Source organism: Rutidosis leptorrhynchoides, chromosome 10, assembly GCF_046630445.1.
Source record: "Rutidosis leptorrhynchoides isolate AG116_Rl617_1_P2 chromosome 10, CSIRO_AGI_Rlap_v1, whole genome shotgun sequence".
Taxonomy (NCBI): Eukaryota; Viridiplantae; Streptophyta; class Magnoliopsida; order Asterales; family Asteraceae; genus Rutidosis; species Rutidosis leptorrhynchoides.
The window spans coordinates 145,503,815-145,512,168 of NC_092342.1; the positions used below are offsets into that span (position 1 = coordinate 145,503,815).

The window sequence follows — 8,354 nt, forward strand, 5'->3', positions numbered from 1 at the left end:
GCCACTAAGAACCACAACAAGAAAGAACATACAAACAACCACAAGAATATCCACACACTCCCATGTCATATTATAACAATCATAAAGATGTTCATGTGTGAGAGTAGCAATATAAGTCTACTACCTCACACCGAATCGACGATTTCAAGTTTCACACACACAATTACCAAATTTAGTTAAGTTACATGCCAAATCATAAGATAAATTGTTCACAAACCATGATGAAAATTTATTACCAAATTCTATAGAGTGTCGTCCTGACATCTAGACGCCCCTCCATGATGATAACCCAACCGCTCCATGGGCACCTTCTCCGATTCATTGAAATTTACCTTTAAGAACTTCGCGATTCGAGTCACGTAATGTCCACCGACATTTTGGAATCCCGACTTCTTGCCACTTGCTGGGCATACCGGCATATGCAGCCTACTAATCACTTAGCCTTGAGTTGTTTCATCCATTAAAATCTCTTGCAACCATTCATGAACATCGATGGATGTAAAACTTACCTCTCCTTTAGAAGTAGTCCCCTGCAATAGACTCAACAAACAACACGCGCAAAAGCGTTTTCATGACATTAGCAACAATCAAATATATCGCATACAAACAATGGTGGGGAAATATGTCCCCCCATACATTTAATTTCATGATAAGGCTTCATAACATTCAATCATGAACAACATGGTCTAATTGCAAAAAGTCAACTCTAGTCAAAGTCAAATCAAGCTTAAAATTAGGGGCATGCATTTTAGTATGGCAATTAGCCAAATCAACAAGCATAAACATTAACAAGCAAGGTTCAATGGCAATCACACCCCAATTGGTCAACTTAGTTAAAAGTCAAAGAATCAAGAACCCTAAATTCAATTTAAACGCATACAAGCATGAAAGTTGGTTTCTTTTTTATCTAGACATAACATAGAAGCATAAAATGACCAATTGAATCATTACATTCTCAATTAAACCTCATGTTTGAAAACCCCCAAATTGGGAAGAACCCTAGAAATTCAAAGTGTAAATTTTCAAAATCAAACATGCAAATCATGTTAGGAATCATGATAATAACAAGGATTCATCACCAATTTAGCATAAAAATCATCAATTACTTATAGATCTAGAAATAAAAAGAAACAAGAACATAGTAAGAATCATGCAAATAATTAAAGATAAGTGTTAATGAAGCATGAATCTTACTTTACTCATGTTAGATGATGATTAAAATGCAAGAAATCTCCACAAAAGATGTTATTTCGGTGCTAGGGGTCAATATAGCTGAGCTTTGGTCGCAAAATGAGAGAATAAATGAAGTGGGTGGAGAAAATGAAGTGTTTGAGTCGTATTTAAAACTTGACAGCCCAGGTCTAGGAGCGCTACACCTGAAGTAGGAGCGTCATTCCTGCATTATGAAAAGCGCCACTTTTCAGATAAAAACGTCGCTCTTGTGAAAACAAAAGCGCCGCTTTTCAAAAGAAAAGCGCCGTTCTTAGCTACTGTCCATTTTTGATCCAAAATCACAGGTTAAAGTGTCGCTATTGAAGTAGAAGCGTCACTCTTAGAAGGCCAAAAGCGCCGCTCCTGGGACAAAAGTGCCGCTTTTGTACCTGAAGCAGTTTTGTAGTTTCAAAATCCATTTCAACTCATTCAAAAGCTATTTTTGACGTTTTCCAAATTACCTTAATGCATGAAATGCAACTATATGCAAATGCAACCTATAGAAATATAATATCATACAAGTATATATGAAATGCAATCCTAAATGTACAAATATACACAAATGAGATTGTTTTGCTTACGGGTCTATCACTTGACCCGTTTTAGCACAAAGGTGTCATTTTGGGTAGAGCTTGATGTCATCAAGCTCAATAGCATTGTTGTCATCTCTATAAACATTCAATCTATGACCATTAACCTTGAAAGTGTTCCCATTCCATATAACTCTACATAACCCGTAGGATAAACTTTCTTAATAATGTATGGACTCGTCCATCTAGATTTCAACTTACCGGGTGAGAACTTAAACCGGGAGTTGTAAACTAAGACCTTATCGTTTGGGTGAAATTCTTTGGGACCTTTGAGTCGGGCATTGTGTCAACGCTTAGTTTTCTCTTTGTATACCAAAGAGTTATCATATGCCTCTAACCTAAGCTCCTCTAATTGGTGCAATTGTGTCACCCATTTTTCCTTAGCTCGTTCTAGGTCTAGGTTTATTTCCTTAATTGCCCAAAATGCCTTGTATTCAATCTCAACTGAGATATAACATGCCTTCCCATACACTAGACGAAACGGTGTGGTACCTATTGGAGTTTTGTAAGCGGTTCTAATTTCCCACAATGCTTCATCTAGATTAGTTGACCAAATCTTAGGGTTATTACTAACCGTCTATTCCAAAATCCTTTTTAAAGCACGATTTGTATTCTCAATTTGACCGCTAGTTTGGGGATGGTAAGGGGTCTAAAAACGATGGTTTACACCATATTTTTCCATGACTCTCTCCATAAGACTATTAGCAAAATGTGTCCCTCGATCCGAGATCAATGCTTTTGGCACACCAAACCTAGCAAACAACCCTTTTAAGAACTTAACAACTACTCTCGCATCGTTTGTTGGCAAGGCTTTAGCCCATTTCGAGACATAATCTACCGCCACCAAGATATAAACACACTTATTCGAGTTCGGGAATGGTCCCATGAAATCTAAACCCCATACGTCAAATACCTCACAAATTTTAATGCCGGTTTGGGTCATCTCATCCCTCTTGGAGATGGATCCCGACCTTTGGCATAAATCACATCGCTTAACTAATTTGTGTGCGTCCTTGAAGATAGTGGGCCAATAAAACCCCGAATCGAACACCTTTTTCGTAGTGTGATTCGGACCAAAGTGGCCTCCCGTTGGCCCACTATGACAACTTCTTAAAATATCCCGGGGCTCTTTCCCATAAACACATCTCCTAATCACTTGATCCACCTCAATACGGTACAAGTGTGGGTCATCCCAAAAATAATATCGTAAATCGTTGAAAACTTTTTCTTTTGTTGGTAGGACAAGCCTTTTCGTAAAACATTCGATGCTAAGTAGTTTACATAGTCCGCAAACCATGGGACTTCATCAACTAGGTCAATTCTTATTAAATGCTCATCCGGGAATGTGTCCCGAATTTTGGTCTCATCTAAAGGTTGGAGTCCCGGATTGTCTAACCTTGATAAATGATCGGCCACCACATTCTGGTTCCCTTTTTATACCTAATTTCTATGTCAAACTGTTGTAAAAGTAGCACCCAATGAATCAAATGATGCTTTGTATCTTGCTTTTGAAAAAAGGTACTTTAGCGTGGAGTGATACGTGTAGACGGTTGTCTTTGAAAGTACAAGATAAGATCAAAACTTATCAGAAGCGAATACTACTACAAGAAGCTCCTTCTCGGTAGTGGTGTAGTTCAATTGGGCCCCATTTAGGGTTTTGCTTGCATAGTAAATCGGTCTAAAGTGTTGGTCAACTCTTTGACCAAGAACCGCACCTAGTGCATAATCGCTCGCGTCGCACATCAATTCAAAGTCTTTGTCCCAATCGGGAGAGATAAGAATAGGTGGGTTAATTAGCTTTTTCTTCAACAAATTGAATGCCTCGATGCATTCATCATCGAACAAGAAAGGTTGGTCCTTTTCTAACAATTTGGTCATAGGGCGGGCGATTTTTGAAAAATCTTTTATGAACCGTCTATAAAATCCCGCGTGCCCAAGAAAACTTCGGATTGTTTTCACATCCGATGGTCTAGGTAAGTCCTTTATCACACTATTTTTAGCCTTATCAACCTCAATTCCTGCCTTAGAATTTTTATGCCCCAAAACTATCCCCTCGTTAACCATGAAGTGACATTTTTCCCAATTAAGAACCATATTTGCATTTTCACAATGTGTTAACATTTTATCAAGATTTTTAAGACAATGGTGGAATGAATCTCCGAATACCGAAAAATCATCCATGAAAACCTCCATAGTATCCTCAACCATATCTGATACAATAGCAGGCATATATCGTTGGAATGTCCTCGGGGCATTGCATAGCCCAAAAGGCATCCATCAATACGTAAATGTACCATAGGGACATGTAAAAGTCGTCTTTTCTTGATCCTCGGGGTCTATCGGTATTTGGATGTATCCCAAAAACCCGTTAAGAAAGCAATAGAATTCTCTCCCGCTCAAATGTTCGATCATTTGAACGATGTAAGGGAGTGGAAAATGGTCTCTTCATGTTGCATCATTTAGACGTATATAATCTATGCGTACGTGCCATCCCGTGATGGTTCGGGTTGGGACAAGCTCATCTTGGTCGTTTAAGATTATCGTGGTCCCACCCATTTTGGACACCACTTGGACGGGACTCACCCATGGTGAGTCAGAAATTGGATAAACAAGTCCCGTGTCTAAAAGTTTGATCACTTCCTTCTTGACAACCTCTTTCATGTTTGGGTTAAGTCTTCATTGTCGTTGGACAACCGGTTTATAGTTCTCCTCCATGAGGATCTTGTGCGTGCAATATGATGGATTGATCCCCGGGATGTCCGTGGTATTTCATGCTATGGCCTTATGGTGAGACTTAAGCAATGAGACAAGTCGGGTCTTTTGGTCTTGGGTGAGTTTCGAAGAAATAATCACCGGAAGTTGGTTTTCTTCCTTAAGATAAGCATATTCAAGATGTTCGGGGAGCTCTTTAAGCGCAAGAGTTGGAGGCTCCTACCATGAAGACTTGATTCGGAATCTATCTTCATGAGGGATATACTCAAATGACTCTTCCCGAATGGTCTCATCTTTACTTTCAAAATCATCAACATTAACATTCATCAATTCCTTAAAATCGGCCTCTAAATCCACAATCTCATTATCATAAGTTTGGTCGAACTCTGAAGTATCAACCTTTAAAAGTTTTTCAAGTTCATCATGCACATAAAGGTCAATATGGTCAAAGGCATATCACTCATCATTATCGGTGTTACTCGGTTGCTTCATAGCTTCTTGGATATTGAAGGTCACACGCTCTTCACCAACTCCAATGTTAAGTTGGTTGCGTCGTACTAAGATGATGGTGTCGGTGGTTACCAAAAATGGTCTACCTAAGATGAGGGGGACTTGAAGGTCCTCCTTCATCTCTATGATAACAAAATCGACCAGGAACACTAAGGTGTCAATGCTAACCAAGATGTCCTCGGCGATACCAATAGCGGTATTAAATGAATGGTTTGCCAATCTTATCCTAATTCGAGTTGGTTTAAGAGGTCCACGACCAAGCCTCTCGTAAAGTGAATGGGGCATTAGGTTAATGCTTGCACCCAAGTCGGCTAGTGCATTTAACACTTCCGATTCACCGATCGTAAAAGGGAAAACAAATTTTCTCGGATCTCCTAAGTTCTTAGGAATCCTAGGCCTTGATGCAAGAATCTTGTTGCACTCCTCTTCGATAAAGAAAGATGTTTCGTCATGATATTTACCCCTTTGAGATATTAGTTCCTTGATGAATCGACCGTAGTTCGAGATTCCCTTAAGCACATCGGTGATCGGTAAGTTAACCGAGACATTTTTCATAATTTCTTGAAACTTTTTGTATTGAGCTGCCAACTTATCCTTCTTTAAAGCTTTTGGATATGGCACCGGTCTCGTAATATTTGAAGACTCATCACCCTTTTTCTTACCCAATTCATCATTACCCGTACCCTCAGTTGTGTTGACCTTTTCTTTAAACCTTTTCTTTACCCTTCTCCTTACTAACCCCGACATCTTCTTCAATAAAACTTGGTAGTGGTTCATGGGTTATAAAGGGTTATGGATGGGGATCTTCAATCCCATGAGTGGTTAAACCGCTTCGAGTGGTTATGGCGTTGACATTTTCATTTTGGTTTGGGTAATTAGGATTTTGGTTGGTGCCTTCGATAGGAATCACTCTTGAGTTGTTGTTTTGTTGGTTTTGATTGTGTTGACGGTTATTGTTTTAATTGTTGATCGGGTTAACTTGAGTGTTTGAAGGTAAAGTTCCTTGTGGTCTTTCGGTAACTTGATTTGAAAGTCTTCTAATGGCACTTTCAAGGTTTTGGAAGGAGGCGTGTTGGTTTCGTATTTGTTGCTTCAAGAGCTTGTTCTCTTTCATTAGAAAAGCTTCGGTTGATTCTACATGTTTGATGTAGTTTTGCATGATTTCTTCGAAACTCTTCGAAGGTTGGGATTGTTGAATGTTTTGTTGAGGTGGTTGATAGTAACCTTGGTTATTTTGTGGTTGAGTATAACCTTGGTTGTTTTGATAATTCGAATTAGCTTGGTTGTTGTAAGGTTGGTTGTTGTAAGGTTGTTGGTTTTGGTATTGAAAGTTGTTGTTTCGGTTTTGGGTATATTTGTTGTAACCTTGATTTTGGTTTTGGCTCGTGAATTCGGGTGGTGTATTGGTTTGGGTGTTGAATAACACTTGTTTTTGATTAGGATTGTAGATTCTTTGGTTCAATGTTCCTCCCCGTTGGTAGTTTTGATTACTCACGTAGTTCACATGAGCATCCGAATTCATGAGAATGTCGTCTAGATCAACATGATTGTATTGAGTAATTTGAGGATAACTCTTAGTGAGATGTGGACCCTCGCATCATTGACAACCTACTTGCATTGCAACTACCGTTTGTTGAATCTTCTTTAATTCTTTCCCAAATGTTTGAAATTGATTGTTCAAGCTTGCAATCTTCACTTGCTCATTATCACTCTCGACTTGTGCTACACTTTTCCTTGTCAAATCTCGCGGTGAAGGTGCCCATTCATATGTGTTGACCGAGATGTCTTCTAACAAAATTTTGGCCGCATTTGGTGATTTATACAAAAATACCCCACCGGATGAAGAATCAAGATATTGCCTCATCAAAGCATTAGTAATCGGGTAAAATGTATTGATATACTCCTTCTTCTTCAAACCATGCTGTGGGCAAGCTCTTAGTAGCTTCTTGAATTGTACCCACGCATCATACAAACTCTCATTACCCCGTTGGGTGAACCCATTAATCTCCATTCTAAGTCGCTCTACTTTTGACGGTGGAAAGAAGTGATTGATAAACTCATTTGTTAATTCTTTAAAAGTTCTTATGGAATCGGATGGTAAACTTCGCTTTCAAGCTTTTGCGTCTCCTTGAAGTGTGAAGGGGAATGCCCTTAACTTAAAAGCATCATCGGTGACATTTTTGGTTTTGTAAATATCACAAAGATCATTAAAGTGTTGGATTTGTTCGAAGAGATTTTCATCTATCAACCCATGAAAGTATGTATCCTTGATGAACGTGAAAAAGTTACCCTCAATCTTCCAATTATCCGCTTCGATTGGTGGTTTAGTAATAGCCGGTGCTATCATTGTTGGTGCAACTAATCTAGCATTCTACATCGGTGTATCGTACGGATCATTCAATAACTCTTGATTAACCGGTGGACCATGGTTGATTGGATAACCCTCTTCGATAACATCCCAAAATTCTGTTCCAGCATCGAGCCGCGCCGCAGGCTTTTTAGCCGCGCCGCTGCCTAATACTTGAGTTGATGGTTAGTTGTCTTAAAAAGCTCGACATAGGTTTCATGCTTTAAGCCGCGTCGTGGACTGCTGAGCCGCGCCGCGGCCTATAACTGCGAAATGAGCTGTTCAACATTTTTAAAAAGGGTTTAAATGAAGGGAAAAATTGGTATTTCACATATGGACGGATTTTTGAGCCTCAAATCTGATCCCAACCTTATCCAAACTTCATTTCCTCCATTTTCTTCTCATCCACTTCCATCAAAACCTAGAGAGAGAGGGAGAGGTTCTAGAGAGAGAATTGGAGATTTGGAGAAGAAGAAGAGTGAATCGGGTCAAGTCTCAAGTGTTAAAGTTGTTCATCTCATTCGTGGCTACATTGTGATTGTATTGGTAAGTTATGACTCCAAGTTTTATTGCTTGATTTGAGATTCAATGTTAGGGTTTGAACTAAAATTGTCAAGAAACTCATTTAAACTCTTGAAGTGTGTTTATTGATGTTAGTAATCGGGTTATTGTTGTTGTTGGTGGGTTTTGGGTTGGTTGGTGATTTAGCCATGATTAGGGCTTTAATTTGAGTGTAATCACCATGATTAGTGATTATATTGTTGAAAGAACCCAAATGGGTGTTTTTGGAAACTAGATTTTGAAATGGGTCAAAATTAGGGTTTATGTGTCAATTTGGGCAAGATAGGTGTTTAACACTTATGATTGGGTTTGATTGGCGTATTGGGACCATTCTCACTTGTGTTAGTGATCATTGAAGAACCAGTCGAAATAATGGATCGTGAGGTTAAAGGACTTAAGCAAAACAAAATACCAATCGTTAA

At 39.0% G+C, this 8,354-nt stretch overlaps 1 non-coding gene across 1 annotated transcript; it reads left to right on the top strand.

The window, feature by feature from the left end:
* The first annotated feature begins 6,937 nt into the window (after positions 1-6,937).
* LOC139873850 (small nucleolar RNA R71) lies at positions 6,938-7,044 on the top strand. Its single transcript, XR_011767563.1, has one exon. It is a non-coding gene; the product is annotated as a small nucleolar RNA R71 (small nucleolar RNA).
* Positions 7,045-8,354: the final 1,310 nt, after the last annotated feature.